Raw genomic sequence first — 16626 nt, forward strand, 5'->3', positions numbered from 1 at the left:
GGGTTCAAATCCTCCCACAGCCTGAGTGAGCATTGGGTCAGTCACTGCCTCTCGGCTTAACTTACCTCACAAGCTTGTTCTGAGGACTAAATGAGGAGACAAGGAACCCTATATGCCACTTTGAGCAACCTAGAGAAAAAGAGTGGGTTTTGAACACGCTGAAAGAATGATAATAAATCACAAAAATAAAATGATAATAAATCGTAGAAGGAAGTTTTTAGTGTTTGATGTCGCATTGTGTTTTTTGTAGTTTCTGTTGCCCAGAGTGGCTGAGGCAACCCTGTCAGATGGCTGGCATATAAATAATAAATTATTATTATTATTATTATTATTATTATTATTATTATTATTATGATGCCCTGTCCTGGCAGCACCTGTTATTGTTCCTCTCCCACAAAAGTCTCTCTGGATCCTGCCTAACAACAACGAAATCCCCACTGCAGCCACTGACATTGATAACAAGGCCTCTGAGTGCATTTTACCCCTGTATTGGAAAAAACCCAAGCCACCTCTTGACTATAAGAAGACAAGAGTTCGGCGCCCAGCTCCACGTGTATTCAAAACACCCCATAGATTCATCCAGTGAACCCACGTCTTGGGTTGGTTGGGGAACAATGCCTGCTTGTGTTTTTTTCAAGAGACAGCCCCAAAGTGTAGCATTGTACCACAAATAAAAGTGGTGCCACAATGCCTGTAAATCAGAGCTTTAAACTATGTTTCAATTATCCTTCTATTATCCAGCTGGTGTTTAAGCATGTTTATTATTCAAATCAGCAGAGAATGTGCGGCTGTTGTGTAAACAACTGTCAATTGCTGAAACAATGATTACAAGGCACCATCTCTTTCAGGTGTACTTAGAGGTACTTATACCTCAGCCACTTGTATTTAAATATCATGCAAACACAATGCTTGAGTGACTACTTTCGCTCCTGCTCCCAGTACCTCTTGCCAATTCTATTACATTAAGCAGGGAAACCTATTACATCTCTCCCCCCCCCATCGCTGCATTTAGATGCGGCCGTCCTCTGTTTTTAACCACTGTATCGCTAAGGCTCGAGTTAATATAATAGATGGACGAAGGGATGCGGCTGGAGGGGGTGGGGGGAGGAGTGGTTTACATACCGTATATTGCAAGTGCCCTGCTCCAGAAGGGGAAACCATTTTGCTTGCACATTATTTCAAGCATTTGAAAGCTTTTTGCTAAAAGACACACACAAAAAAGGGGGAAATGTGTTTTCTGAAAAGGGAATGGAAGATTCAGACACGGAGCTAATAGCTCTTCCGCACTCCCCAAATCATGTACTAATCTCAGGCCAGTGGCGCTTGGAACCTGGTTGCAGAAGCGGATGAGCAGCCTGATCGTGTGCATGTTTGCTGAAAAGCAAGTCCTGCTGGGATGCGCTGGGACTTATTGATCTATTGCTCTGGACCTCAAGCCCCCACCCCCAAAGTGGCAAGATGTTGTACAAATGCAAACGAAACATATGGCGAAAGTATACCCAATCCAAGCAACCCATCCCATCTAATATGAAATCGCAGAATTGCAAAATAGCTATCCGTTGTATGGGATGTGAGTTAGGAATGTTGATTAGCCTTGCATAAAGAAATAGAAAAAAGCACCAGTTAAACCACCCCTGTTGCTCGCCTAGGGTGTATACACTTCCCTACCGTCTCTCTGATGGGGTAGGGGCCAGGTTTCACCAAGAAGCTCTCACCCGGGGAGCAGCAGCACTCTTGTTTCTCCCTGCTGCCAACCAGACCCCAATGGTATGCATTTGGGGATTGGGGCCAGTGGATGCCTCTGCCATTGGTTGGCTGTATGTGTGGAAGGGGACTATAGCAATCAATGAGTGGTGATGGTTTCCAATTTTAAAGGAGGATAAGACAAATTCCTGGAAGATAAGGTTATAATAATAATTTATTATTTATACCCAGCCACTCTGGGCGGCTCCCAAAAGAATATTAAAAACCACAATAAAACACCCAACATTAAAAACTTCCCTAAACAGGGCTGCCTTCAGATGTCTTCTAAAAGTCTGATAGTTGTTTATTTCCTTGACATCTGATGGGAGGGCATTCCACAGGACGGGCGCCACTACCAAGAAAGCCCTCTGCCTGGTTCCTGTAACTTTGCAGTGAGGGAACTGCCAGAAGGCCCTTGGAGCTGGACCTCAGTGTCCAGGCTGAATGATGGGGGTGGAGACACTCCTTCAGGTATACTGGGCCAAGGCCGTTTAGGGCTTTAAAGGTCAGCACCAACACTTTGAATTGTGCTCGGAAACGTACTGGGAGCCAATGTTATGGGACCAGTGTTATGTGGTCTCGGCGGCCACTCCCAGTCACCAGTCTAGCTGCTGCATTCTGGATTAATTGTAGTTTCCGGGTCACCTTCAAAGGTAGCCCCACGTAGAGCACGTTGCAGTAGTCCAAGCGGGAGATAACTAGAGCATGCACCACTCTGGCAAGACAGTCCGCGGGCAGGTAGGATCTCAGTCTATGTGCCAGATGGAGCTGGTAGGCAGCTGCCCTGGACACAGAGTTGACCTATGCCTCCATGGACAGATGTGAGTCCAAATGACTCCCAGGCTGCGCACCTGGTCCTTCAGGGCACAGTTACCCCATTCAAGACCAGGGAGTCCTCCACACCTGCCCACACCCTGTCTCAATGGCCCTCTAGTCTCAATGGCCTTATGTTACTTCCAAGAGAGGGGTACCATGTCTCTGAATACCAATTGCAGAGGAACAGACAAAATATTTCTTAACTCTACAGTGGTACCTCTGGTTGAGAACGGGATCCGTTCTGGAGCCCTGTTCGCAACGTGAGCAGAACACAACCCACGTCAGTCTTTCTGCGCGTGCACGGGTCGCAATTTGCCGCTTCTGTGCGTTCGCATGATGTCATTTTGAGCATCTGCGCATGCGCAAGCAGCTAAACCCAGAAGTAACCCTTTCTGGTACTTCCGGGTCACCATGGGATGCAACCTGAAGAGATTTAACCTGAAGCAAACGTAACAAGAAGTATGACTGTACATTACAATAACCAGAGCCTTGAAGGGGTGAATCCTACAGTCCTGGCATGCAACACTCCCCTCCACTCTCCCATCCAGGATGGGGGCAAGATTCACAGCAGCAGACTCTCACCCTGGAGCATGAAAAAACCCCCACCCATTCTCCCTCTGCTAGTTGAATTCAGTTAAGCATTCTCCCCAGTGGGTTTCGGATAGGAGCCTTATATCCAACCGCCCTTGTGGGCCCCCGCACGCTGCACCTCTGTTTCTGCCCAAAAGTCCTACTCTGATGGCACCCCTGCTCCAATGAAAATGTGAGGGTCAATGCCTCTGAAATGAGAGATTATAAACCGGCTCACTATCCGGAGCCATTATGGGCAAGAATAGAATGAATGAGCTAAAGATGTCCAGTTGGGAGAGGACTGTGTTAGGTCCTGACTAACAAGGAACAACAAAAGGTTCATGTTACATGCATATAAAATACACGGAGTCGGAATTTAAAAGAAGTATGCAAAATAAATAATGGACCGTGCATTAAGGGGGGAGCTGGTACGGTAGTGTTTGTAAAACAACACTCTTTCCCCAGAAATTAATAGAGATGCTTTGACTGCTCCGTAGTCAACAGCGCTGGTCTAATTGGTGACCTTGGCAACAAAACCAGGTCATAGTGAGATCAAGCATATGTAGATCTTCTTGTACAAATATACATTAGAATAAGAATCTTTTGTAAGAGTCCGCTGTGTAAGGCTGAAGATGGATGCTCCCACGCAGACAGCTAACGTTTCTTAGAATTGTTTACCTGTTGGGGAAATGGAAAGGGATGTTTTCCAGAGCCAGGAAGGAAAGGATCTTTCGCAGATCCAAGAAATAAATTAGCGTTGTGTTTTGTTTTGTTCTAAAAGTCACCTAGCCGAGCATTTGCATGTGTGTGGCTTTATAGCGCAGTGTAATGGTTTACTTTGGGCTTCTGATGTGCCTGGCACATATATTTAAATGTAATTAAGTAATCAATGGTGTACATTGTCAAATGAATGTTTAGGCTGCTGAGGGATACATTTCCAGCATAGTCATGGCAGCTGCGCAGTCGTCACTTACTCACCCATTTCTCCACTTTCTCCCATATAATTATGACTCGAGTTATTTACATAGCGATATTTCTTTTTTCTTTTTTCTAAAAAACATCAAAATAAAAAGTACCTGGCAATGACTGGGTGCAGCTATGTAGTAATACCTAATACCGTTATGCCATCTAACACCTATGAACTGTTAATGGATTGCAAGGCTTTTTTTTATGCTGATGGGCCTATGCAGTTGTTTATGATGTTCTGGATCAGTGAGTCATTTTAATGGCTATTTTATATATCTTTTTAAAACATGATGCTTAGTTTTTTTACTGCCTACCTATTGCTGTTTGCTGCCTTGATGTTTTGTGAATTGGCGGCATAGAAGTACTTCAATGAATAAAGATATACTAGGAAGAGAATCCTAAATATATACAGTGGTGCCTCGCAAGACGAAAAGAATCCGTTCTGTGATTCTCTTCGTCTAGCGGTTTTTTCGTCTTGCGAAGCAAGCCCATTGAAGGATTAGAGGATTAGCGCTATTAGCGGCTTTTAGTGGCTTATCTGCTGATCGGATCAGCTGATAAGCGCCTTAGCGGCTTAGAAAAAGGGGGGGGGAGAAAAAAACCCAGTAGGAACTCGCAAGACATTTTTGTCTTGTGAAGCAAGCCCATAGGAGATTCGTTTTGCGAAGCACCTCCAAAACGGAAAACTCTTTCGTCTAGCGAGTTTTCCATCTTGCGAGGCATTCGTCTTGCGGGGCACCACTGTAATTTAGTTAAGGAGGTGGCAATCTTATGCATGCTCATTGGGACTGGGAGCCAGAATTCTTTCAGAATGCTAGGTGAGTTTACAAATGTGCTGGTATTATTCATTGATTTATTGGTTGCCATTGTATCCTGCTTCCCCCCCCCTAAAAACTCAAGGTGACACACATGGATCCCCCTCCTCATTTAATCCTCACAACAACCCCGTGAGGTAAGTTTGGCTGAGAGGCAGTGACTAGTCCAAGGTGCTGGTTCAGTGAGGTTCGTGGCCGAGCGAGGATTTGAACCCTGATCTCCCAGGTCTTAATTCCAACACTCTGCTACACCACACTGGTTGTCAATCTACTGAATCCTTCATTTTTCACCCGAATTATTCTCACGGACACCCTCATCTGCCTAGGCCTCGAGGTGAAGCACAGCAATCACATTCCCTGAATCTCATGTATCTGCTCAGATGTTCCTGCTGGTGAATGACAAAGACATAGCAAAAGGCCCAGAGTTCAGAGGATGAAGAAATTTCATGAAGATGTTCATTACAGGCGATACATTGCCACGGGCCAGAGTCTTCCATATTCCTGATGCCAGGTAGATGGCTGGTGATTAGGAAATGATCGCTCTTGTAAGGTTAATGTCTCCTTTGTTTCCCTTGCTCAAGTATTCCTTCTCCTTTTTTCGTTTTTTGGCATGGAAGTGTCAACAGGTGCGAGCAAGTCTATGGAGACGCAAAGTGCCAATGCTTCATTTCTGGCGGAGGACAGCCTCCATGCACAAGAGAGAGAAATTGCAGAGTTGTGCAGACTGCCCATCAATCCGCATTGTTGCCTGGCACCTATATATCATCCAACATGTGTGTAGGCATCATGCCATCTGAGCAGATGGTAAAGACTGGAAGCAGCCACGCTACTATGTACGGTAGGTGTGCTCAAGTAAAAATAAAAGTGTGGAAGGTGTGATTCCCATCCAAGAATGCTGCGCTTGTTCCCTTTCTCTGGGATTTTGATACCCAGAGTTAAGGGGATGGCTGTCTGTCTAGCTGAGCTCTCATCTGGCTTCTGCCCCCCCCCCTTTGCCTGAAAAGCTCCCACTTTAGTTCTAAGGCGCCGCTGGCCTAGCAGGTGAACTGGGGGAAGTCTTGGGAAGGGACAGCAAAATGCATGTTTTAAACAAGCCCTATCGCATCTGGCTTCCTCCCAGAAGACGTCGCCGATGAGATAAAACAAGCTTCCGTGCACTCATCTGAGATTTATGCAAAATTTGCAGCGAGCCGAAACATTTTTTCCTGTGGTTCTCGACCCCAAACTGAGTTTCAGACAAAACCTTTCAGGAGAAAAACAATTATTGGCAAACTGCTCTCCTTTGAGGAACAAAGGCATTGAAGAAATTGGCCTCTTTAATAAGCAAGGACACAATCCTCTTCCCATGGAGATCAATGGCAACATTTCTGTTGATTTCCAGAGTCAACACTGTGTTGCAAGCAGGCAACTGCACATTATAATACCCAGCCAGAGACTTGCACTTGCACTCTCAGTCTTTCTTGGGTAGGGCAAGCTCTGGATTTTAATCTGAAATGGTAAGAGACAGGGAGTCGTACGGCACAAGATCATGTTCTGAATATATGGGTAGACTTAGCAAAATCTGCATTGTTATTTTCAGAACCATGTTGAGTTCATCTAGGAAGTGTTTAGTGAAGTACCCCAGCCTAACACTACATGGCCCATGATGCATTGCAACTGTTACCAAAATATGCACAGAAAAGAACTCTTGTGCATCCCGAAAACTACATCCACATTCTGACCAGATAGAGGGTTGCTCACCTGTCAATCACATATCATTATCCTGTCAGGTGATGCTGCTCTGCCCTGCTCTTTGAACCTCTGGTTTTCAGAGCTTCAAGAAGCAGTGCAGGCTGTTTGAAAGCCCTTTTGCAAACAACTCCTTGCTGCTCTCGGAGCCCCCAGTTTTCAGATGTTCAAGGAGCAGCTATGGAAGTGCATGTTCAGATGATGGGTGGTGGGAGCACACCTTCCTTCAGCAAAGGAACACTCAAGAGCTCACTTCAAGCTCCTGGTTGTTCCTTTGAAGGCACTTGGTGGGTGTGGCTTGCTCAAAAATCCCTGGTGGGCCAAATGAACCAGATTTGGCCTGCAGGGAAGAGGTTCCACATGCCTGCCGTAGAAGGTGATAGATTCTCCTTTGTTCGAGGTTTCTGAGCAGATGACCACTAACCAGGGGCAAGGTACTAGGGAGTTCCCTGCTTTGGCAGGGAGTTGAATTAGATGACCTTGTATATCCCCTCCAACTGCATGGTACTATGATCACTTTGAGATTTCATTTCACAAGGAAAACCTGCTCTCATCATTTCAGCCTCTCCCCTACCATTTAGTTGGGGGAGTAGTGGGGCAAACCGACATTAAACAAGGGATAAAATGTTTTGTTTTGTTATTTTTAAAAGGCATTTAGTTCTGAACTCTTGCGTCTAAATCCATCTATCAGGGTATATTAAAGGCTGATGGGTTTTTTCACATTGAAGGCTCTCCATTTCAGAATAAGAATGTTGTAAAATAAGTGGAACATGTTCAGCAACTAGCTGGCATCTGGCAGGCTGATGCCCTGTAAATTGTGCTAATGAGATGCAAATAAATTCTGCAAATTAGCTACCGTTCTCATGCTCGTGATGTATTTCTGATGTGGCCCTTAGTGCTGAATGGGTTGCCCAACCCCATCTAATTAGCTGAAATCTTGCAATTTAATTATCAGTTATCAGAAAAGCAACATTCACTTCTGTAGCTTCACCCCCCTGGTGTATATATATATATATATATATATATATATATATATATATATGCTTTCGTAGATTTTCACGGGTACAGGAATGCAGGTTTTGGTGTCTTCGGGTGTCTTCCCGTGTAAGAGTCGGGGTGTCTGTGCGACGTTTCGACGAGGTCTCACTCGTCATCTTCAGGCTGGTGCTATCGGCTTCTTGTTACTGGAACAGAGCAGAGTCTGGTGTTTGAGTTCCTATAAATACTGTTGAGGGGTGTGGTGTATAGCCTCCAACGTTCTGGGCAGAGAGGAATAATCATGGAAGCCATCGAGATAGAGAAACACCCTCACAACATGAACAAGCGTGACGACACGTCCCGCCTGCCAGACATCTGGAAATTAGCCCTCCCCACAAAAACCGACACCAGAACCAGAGGCACACAGAACGCCGTCACCAATCAACCACACCAGACCCAAACCCAGACCCTCTCCACAGACATATTACAGACTCCATCCAGTAGCCAAACTATAGTGGCACCTCCGGATGCTGCACCCCCCTGCAATCCCTACACAGATCTGGCTGGCACAAGGCACAAAACCACAGCTCGCCCCTATACACGAAGCCAAGCCAGAGCACAACTAAATGCAGCACAGCCATCTTCTCAGAAAAACTCTTCACAAGCTCAAGAGGTCAAGACACGAAAGCTTTAGCAACTAATCTACACTTAATGACCCACCCAGTGGTATTCAGAATATCACTCATGAAATCACCCAAGATATCCCTCAAGTAATTAAGGAACAAAAGAAGAAAAGGCACCCTAATCTAGGAACTTCCTCTCTGCCCAGAACGTTGGAGGCTATACACCACACCCCTCAACAGTATTTATAGGAACTCAAACACCAGACTCTGCTCTGTTCCAGTAACAAGAAGCCGATAGCACCAGCCTGAAGATGACGAGTGAGACCTCGTCGAAACGTCGCACAGACACCCCGACTCTTACACGGGAAGACACCCGAAGACACCAAAACCTGCATATATATATATATATATATATATAACCAGTCTGCGCCTTCGTAAAATGTCTACTTGAATTTTAAAGGAGCCAATTACATGAATGTTTGCATGTAAAAATTATACCAACCTGGCAATTATGATGTGTGTGTGGAAGGGATGAAGATGTTGAATTGGATTCAGACCAAAATAGTTGCACTAAGTCCCGAGGAACTTTACATTGATTTTGGTAGGAGCTGAGTGCAACTAACTTAGTCTGAAATGAACCCCAGTGGGCAGCAGTCCTGGTCAACAATGTCCAGATTGGAGTGGGAAATCTCCATATGCATATAGAGCATGTGCAGAGCTTCTCCCCATAGGCATGGAAATATGTCATATTGCTGAGTTGCGTTTACACCTTAGCCAACTTTATTTCCCCCCATAATCTAGCACGTTGCTCCATTCAAGGCCTGGAATGCACTGAACCCTTTTATTCCCACTGCCTCTTCTTCTCTCCAGCAGCTGCTAGGGGCTACCCAGAGGAGGAGGCCAGCAGCAGCAGCAGCCATGGAGATGCCATGGATGCTCAGGACAACACTGGCTCCTCCTCCTCCCTGAGCCTGGTGGTGGCAGCACTGCAAGGGGAAATAAGGACATTCCAGGATCAAATCAGAAGCCGGGATAGCTTTTGCCATTCCCTGACTGTTCCTGGAAAATTGGGACACTTGGAGGGTATCTCCTAGTCTCCTCCCCTTTCCTTTCCTTGAGGATAATCTTAAAAGGGCAGCCCAGCATGCTTTCTCCAGGCTGATGGCCTGCATTGATGGGCCTGCGTGGGAAGCACAGGGGTCCCAGTGGTTCTTTCAGGATGCAGGTCATATATGAGTAAGTTTCTGGCTCAGGCTAAGTCGGGATTCTGGGGCCTTCGTCATATACCAGCATCTTTCCATATGAGCCTACCTGGACCCTGAAATCATCGTCTGAGGCCCTCCTTCGTGTACTTCTTCCTCGAGAGGTCCAGAGGGTGGCAACACAAGAACGGGCCTTCTCTGCAGTGGCTCCTTGTCTGAGGAATGCTCTCCCCAGGGAAGTCCGCCTGGTGGCTTCATTACACACCTTTAGGTGCCAGGCCAAACCACTCCATTTTAACCAGGCCTTGGGTTGACGCGATTTATATCCTATGCCCTTTTAAAATGTGTTTCTGTGTGGAGGGGGTTATTGGGTTGATGTTTTTATTTTTACTAGGTATTTTGTGGTTTCATATCTTGATTTTATTCTGTGAACTATAAATTCAATAAATCATCACCATCACCATCATCATCATCTGGCCAAACACTCCATAGCTGAGCTGGTGCTCAGGATGAAGGCTCTGACATGAAGATAGGTTCCTGAACCAGGGAAACTGTGATCTTGAGGGAAGTCAGCAGAGGTAGAGAGGGAAGAAAGAAATGAGGGGAGAATATGTGTTCATTTCAGTGACATGTACAATGGCTACGCGGTTACGTCATAGGCTTTTTGAAAAAAGTGGGAAGGGATTTGAAGGGAGAGAAGCAGCACCACGAAAATTTTTAGGGTACCAATTTCCCTGACATTACCCTTACATGACATTGTGATTGGGACATGAGAGCCATGGCAATGCAGCCACAGAACGCATTGGGCTCATTCACACAGTTCGAAAGTACTCTGCCCATTGTGGATATCAACAAAGTGGAATGTGTCCTGAGGAAGGCAGTGTAGGTGTTGAGCAGCCTGGAGGTCAAGTCCTATGAGGACAGCAGACTGAAGGAACTGGCTGTCTCTAGCCTGGAGAAGAGACCATTATAGATGATAAGATCACCATCTTCAAATATTTGAAGAGCCATCACATAGATTTGGTTTTCGTTGCTCTGGAAGTTAGGACTTGGACCAACGGGTTATAATGATAAGAAAGGTGATTTTTGGCTAAACATTAGGAGGAACTTCTTGATGGTGCAAATTGCTTGACAGTGGAACTGACTGGCTTGGAAGATGAGGGACTCTCTTCAATAGAGGATTTTAAAGCAGAGACTGTATCATTAATACTAATCTAGTTTAAGCAAATCGTTTCATTTTTGTCATTTTAATAAAAGGTATCCAATATACCACCTTGGCTGATGTGTGGTTTCAGCAGGAACTGTAATTCTGAGAATGTTTGTACTTATTTTGTTTTTCCTGATAGCAATTCCATAAACCTAATGCAAAGAAAGGGTAATTAAAGAGGCAGCCATCTTTTTCTTTCTTTTTCTTTTGGTCGAGTCATTCAACAAGTTCCCATATTTTTATTTGAGACTTCAGGCCTTTTCTATTCTTTCCCCCTTTCCCTTCCTGCCACCCCCTGCCCCAAATCACAGTACAAAGGGCATATCCATAAAAAATGATTAAAGAATGTTACACAATTATCACTTTGGGTATATAAAAAAGGAAGTCCTGTATACAGGAAGTCATTTACCAGGACAACACCTGTTGTCATGCCCATGTTTTTCAAATAAGGAGTTACTCATGTCTCTTGAGAAAGAATGTTTCCTATAACAATGGATGCCTTATTTCCTCCAGGAAATAGATACAGAAATAACCTTCCTCTAATGAAGTTAGGAAGTTCTTCCTGTGAAGAAGCAACAGTGCTCTCTCTATCTCAAAGGGGGATTACAGTTCCAGCTCTCATTCTGCATTTTCACACATTAAAATACATTCAGTTGTCAGTGGTGGCGCCAGATAATTTTTCCCGGGAGGCGGGAGGGCACAGAAGGGGCAATGTATTTCTGGATGGGTGGGTTGTGCCCCACATGTTAAGATATCTGAAAGAAAAATAACAGTATCTGCTAATGGTAGGAGGCAAGCAATGATGGGGCAAACATGGGGTTTTTTTGGGGGGGGGAGTGCTTGCCCCTCTGCACCACCATGCCAGCAGTAAGAAAAGTCTAGAAATCAGAGCAAACCACAGTTTGGTGCTGTTTGAAGAAAAGGTCTTCTGTTCACATGGTCTCTTCCCACCTCAAGGGTGTCCTTCCCTACAGAGGCCAGTCCTCTGTTTGAAGGACTGTCAGAAGGCAGTACTCTGTTTTGAAGAAGCCTTCCGCTTCAAGGGTTGTCAGGTCTCAGCCTAATTTAAGGATAAAGATCCATAAAAACGGACTTGATGGAGTTGCCCATCAAGAGTAAGCATCCATCTTGGGTTTTGCCTTGATCCTTGGTTCTGGTTTCTGGTGAGGCTGCTCCACGATCTGATTCCCAGCTCCTGGCTCCACCTTGACAGTTGTCTTCAACTCATCACTGATAGGGAACAGATGGCCCTTCTGATATAAAGCATGCATTGTTCAAATGAAGATCATTCAACTTATTTATAGCTCATTGTTTAGATCTTGTGTGCTAGCTAGCGAAAAGGTAAGCCTCTTGAGCATGGGTAGGCAAACCAAGGCCTGGGGGCCGGATCTGGCCCAATTGCCTTCTAAATCCGGCCCTCGGATGTTCCAGGAATCAGCGTGTTTTTACATGAGTAGAATGTGTCCTTCTATTTAAAATGCATCTCTGGGTTATTTGTGGGACATAGGAATGCGTTCATTCCCCCCTTCCAAAATATTGTCCGGCCCACCACAAGGTCTGAGGGACAGTGGACTGGCCCCCTGCTGAAAAGGTTTCCTGGCCCCTGCTCTTGAGGAAGAAGCACCTATTGTGTGAAACATACAGGTGGGGGAAGACCTCTCCCTGGTGTATCTGCAAACACCTTCAATGTCTTGAATAGTGCATGGGTAAGTCTTGTTGAGAGGATGCTTTTGGTTGATTGGAAAGCTCATGGTATTGCGCAAACATGCTTAGCACTCTTGCAGTTCAAAGCAAAACTGGGACACATGTCTTTACAGGAATCGTGGGGGATCTTTTTTTGCTTCGTGGACTATATTTTCTTTTGGCCACTCTCTAAGGGCCACATGCCATTCTGTCAATGACATCTTAGAGGAACTCACACATGCTAAGGTACATTTTTGGAAATGTGTTTAATCCTCAGTTGCAGATAGGAGACTGCCTGAACCCTTACACTCCAGCTTACTCACTGAGATAATCTGCAGGAGCACCACTGGTTGTTCCCCAAGCTGGCGAGGCTCATCTGACTTCAGCACTGCTCTTCTGATACAGATTCAGCAGCCCACCTCCATTGTTCAGCCCATACACTGAGATTTAGCTCTGAGGGCCTTCTGGCAGTTCCCTCGCTGCAAGATGGGAAACTACAGGGAACCAGGCAGAGGGCCTTCTCGGTAGTGGCACCCGCCCTGTGGAATACCCAAACAGATAAACAACTATTTGACTTTTACAAGACAACTGAAGGCAGCCCTGTTCAGGGAAGTTTCTAATGGCTGATGTTTAATTGTGTTTTTAATATTTTGTTGGGAGCAGAACAGAGTTGCTGGGGCAAGCCAGTCAGATGGGCAGCATATCAATAATATAATTATGGCATTATTGTTGTTGTTATTATTATTAACTTTCAAATATTTGCTAAAGACTTTTGTTGGCTGTCAGGTTTATGCCACCAGTTAGGAACAAACATTTTCTGTAATGGTCAGCTATTGACCTGTTGCAATTTTTGTATCATTCTTCTCTTTAGTGGTCTTAAACATTGGGGCATAGGAAGTTGCTTTATATTGAGTCCACCTACCTAAGTACTGTTTACACTGACTGGCAGAGGCTCTCCAAGGTGTCCAAAAGAGAGTCTCTCCCAGGCTTACCTGGAGATGCTGGAAATGAACTTGAGACTTTCTGCAATAAAGATAGATGCTCTACTATTGAGTTACAGCCCATCTCCTAAGCCACTATGAAGAAGAAGAAGAGTTTGGATTTGATATCCCGCTTTATGATGATCCGAAGGAGTCTCAAAGTGGCTAACATTCTCCTTTCCCTTCCTCCCCCACAACAAACACTCTGTGAGGTGAGTGGGGCTGAGAGACTTCAAAGGAGTGTGACTGGCCCAAGGTCACCCAGCAGCTGCATGTGGAGGAGCGGCGACGCGAACCCGGTTCCCCAGATTACGAGACTACCGCTCTTAACCACTAGACCACACTGGCTCTCTATGATTTTTTTTTTAAAATGGAATTGTGGTCTGCAAATACAACCAAACAAATGAAAGAAATAAAATAGGAAGGAAGGTCCAAGAGGAGAGATTCAGAGGCAATTCCCAACCAAACCTAAATGGATGGGTTAAAGGACAAGTAATATTATTAACTCAATTTTTTATGACCACTACTACTGTGATAGCATGGAATGCTTTCTGGAGACATACAAATGGCCAGGAGAAAACCACCCAGTCCACCAAAGGCCTGCATCTCTCGATGCTGGAGATACAAATCACTTTCTATGGCAGCTCACCGTCTTAAGCCCAATTATCTTTCCTGCGGCTCACTCCATCTCTCTCCGCTGCCCCAGCTCCCTCTTGAACTGATGTTCGTGGTTTACATCTATTACTGACTCTGGGACACACCCCTTTGCTGCATGACCTGACAGCCTCGCGGAAATATATTCTGCTTGGTTTCCCACCTCCGACATTGTATCACTTCTCCCTCTTCAATGTCAGCTGGGACAAGCTCTTGGTTTCGAGTTGTGGTGCGGAGGAGAGAAACACACAAAACAAAACCCTGTTCAGCAAGAAAATGTTCCTTGCAGGATCCTTTGGTGGCTCAGAATATGCTGCTGAGGCTATTGCACACCTACTATATATATATTTGTGTGTGTGTGCGCGTGCGTGCGTTTGTGTGTGTGTATATGTGTGTGTGTATAGTGTGGAAAAAGGAGGCGAGTCCTTAAGGCAGCAGTCAGAAGTCTTAACAACCATAAAAGTCTGCATGTAAAAACTGTAATGAGTGCCCTGCAGTTTGGGTGCAATGAAATGCAACTCAAAAGGGTAAGTAAATATTCTATCAGTTTATCTAAATCTGGACTGGATATAGGTAATATTGCTGTTTTGCCCTGTCCCATTTTATTATTCCATTTTTAAAAAAATATTAAAGCCCTTTCACTTTTTTCATTTTGGTACATGAAGTCATTTTTGTTGCATCTGTGCATGTACCTTTTCATTATTTATTATTACATTAACAGCCCAGCATTCTCCCAAAGAGCTCAAGGGGGCATACAGATACCTCCCCATTCTCTGTCTCATCTGCTTCTCCACTTTATTCAAATCCCCACCCAGCCATGAAGCTCACCAGGTGACTTTGAGCCAGTCCCTGCCTCTCGGCCTAACCGACCTCACAGGGATGTTGCGGACATGAAATGAGGAGGGGGAAAGAACAAACACTCAGACCTTGGGTTTCCTGGAGAAAAGGATGGGATATAAATGCAACAACCAACCAACCAACCAACCAACCAACCAACCAAACAAACGCTCTTGTCCAGGTCTCGCTCAGGTTTCTGTGGTGGCCAGGAGTGCATTTGCACAGTTAGGACCTGTCAGGGAACTGACATCAGAGCAGAGGGGGGAGGCGAGGCTTCCAGATTCTGCAGGAGAGGGAACGAGTAAGGATAGAGAGAGAACGTCATCTGGGGAAGGAAGTCCAGGTGACACCAGGAAGAAGGCAGAAGCAGAGAGCATCTCGGAGGGGAGGCTCCGAGACTCTTCCAGTGAAGTCAGTGAGGAGGGTGGAGGACCACCACTCGGCACGCCCACTCTGTGCAGAAGGCTTCCGCGCAGAGAGGCGAGGCGAAGGTTGTCCGTTAAGGAATTCTTATGCTGGAGGAAATTTAGGAGACGCCCACTCACGGATTCTGCTAGCGACTGAGCAGCAGCGCCAAGGCTGCTCAGTCAGGGAAAGACACAACCGCCCCTAAGCAGTTTGGAACAGCTGGAGGTTTACACACAAGCAACCCCAATTCCCGTGACAGGACCCATTTGGATTACTGAAATGCGTTCTGCATGGGGCTGCCTTGAAAAGTGCCCAGAAACTTCAACTGGCACAAAGACCTGCGGTCAGATTGCTGACTGGGGCTGGTTAAAGGGAGCTGGTTATAGAACTCCCTTATTAGAAGAGTTCCACTGTCTATAAAGCCCTACACGGCTTAGGTCCAAGCTACCTGAAAGATCGTTTTCCCTCATGTGAACCTGCCCGGGTTTTTAGATCTTCAGGGGAGGCCCTTCTCTTGGTTCCACCACCCTAACAGGTATACTTGGTGGGGATGTAGGTGAAGGCCTTCTCAGTGGCAGCTTCCAGACTCCCTCCCTGAGAAGCTAGACTGGCTCCTTCCCTGTTGTCCTTTTGTTGTCAGGTGAAGACCTTCTCATTCCAACAAGCTTTTGGGAACTGACTGCTTTTAATGACCGGGCTGTTGCCGTGCTGTTTTTATTGTAATTATTTTTATGTTCTAAATAGATTATATATATATATATATATGTATATAGTTTTAACTCTATTAATGTGTAATTGTTTTTGAATGGAACCCCCCCCCCACTATTTTTGTATCTGTAAGCTGCCTGAGTCCCATCAGGGAAAAATGTGGGGTATAAATAAATATATAATAATAACATAATAACCTATTAGTTATGAAATTAATTATAAAATGACCATTTATACAACTGCAGATAAACATATTGGGACCCTAATAGCCTACATTTTTCATAATGGGTGCAGGGGGAGGCTGGATGGAATCCTGTGTTTCTAGAGATTCTTTCTGTGAAGTTGTCTGATAAAAGACTTTAATTGAGATAATTTCAATATGCAAATATAGCCTGGGCCGTCACACAGTTCTAATGCTACGGCTGAAAGTACATATCCCAGCCTAACAGCTGTGCTTCTTCCATGCTTCCAGCTTCCTGCACAGGCAGCTTATCGCAAGCAATTATCTTACCCAAATAAAAATGGAAATGGAAAAGTTAAATAAATAACATAACATTTTGATGGAATCACTGTAATGTACTTCTTGGTTAACAGTACCCCTGACTTTTGGACGGATAGGTTTGTTAATGCACTTGTCCTTTCCTTCTGCATCAATCTCACTAAATCTTCACACACATTGCAATGATGGATGCCCAGCTGTCCCCTTCC

At 45.2% G+C, this 16626-nt stretch overlaps 1 long non-coding RNA gene across 2 annotated transcripts in view; it reads left to right on the plus strand.

Annotated features, from left to right (window-relative positions):
• LOC309529784 overlaps nucleotides 1–16626 on the plus strand; it is a 760251-nt gene that overhangs the window by 100171 nt on the left and 643454 nt on the right. The window lies entirely within an intron of this gene.

Source organism: Podarcis vaucheri (genome assembly GCF_965113315.1).
Source record: "Podarcis vaucheri genome assembly, chromosome: 3".
Classification (NCBI taxonomy): Eukaryota; Metazoa; Chordata; class Lepidosauria; order Squamata; family Lacertidae; genus Podarcis; species Podarcis vaucheri.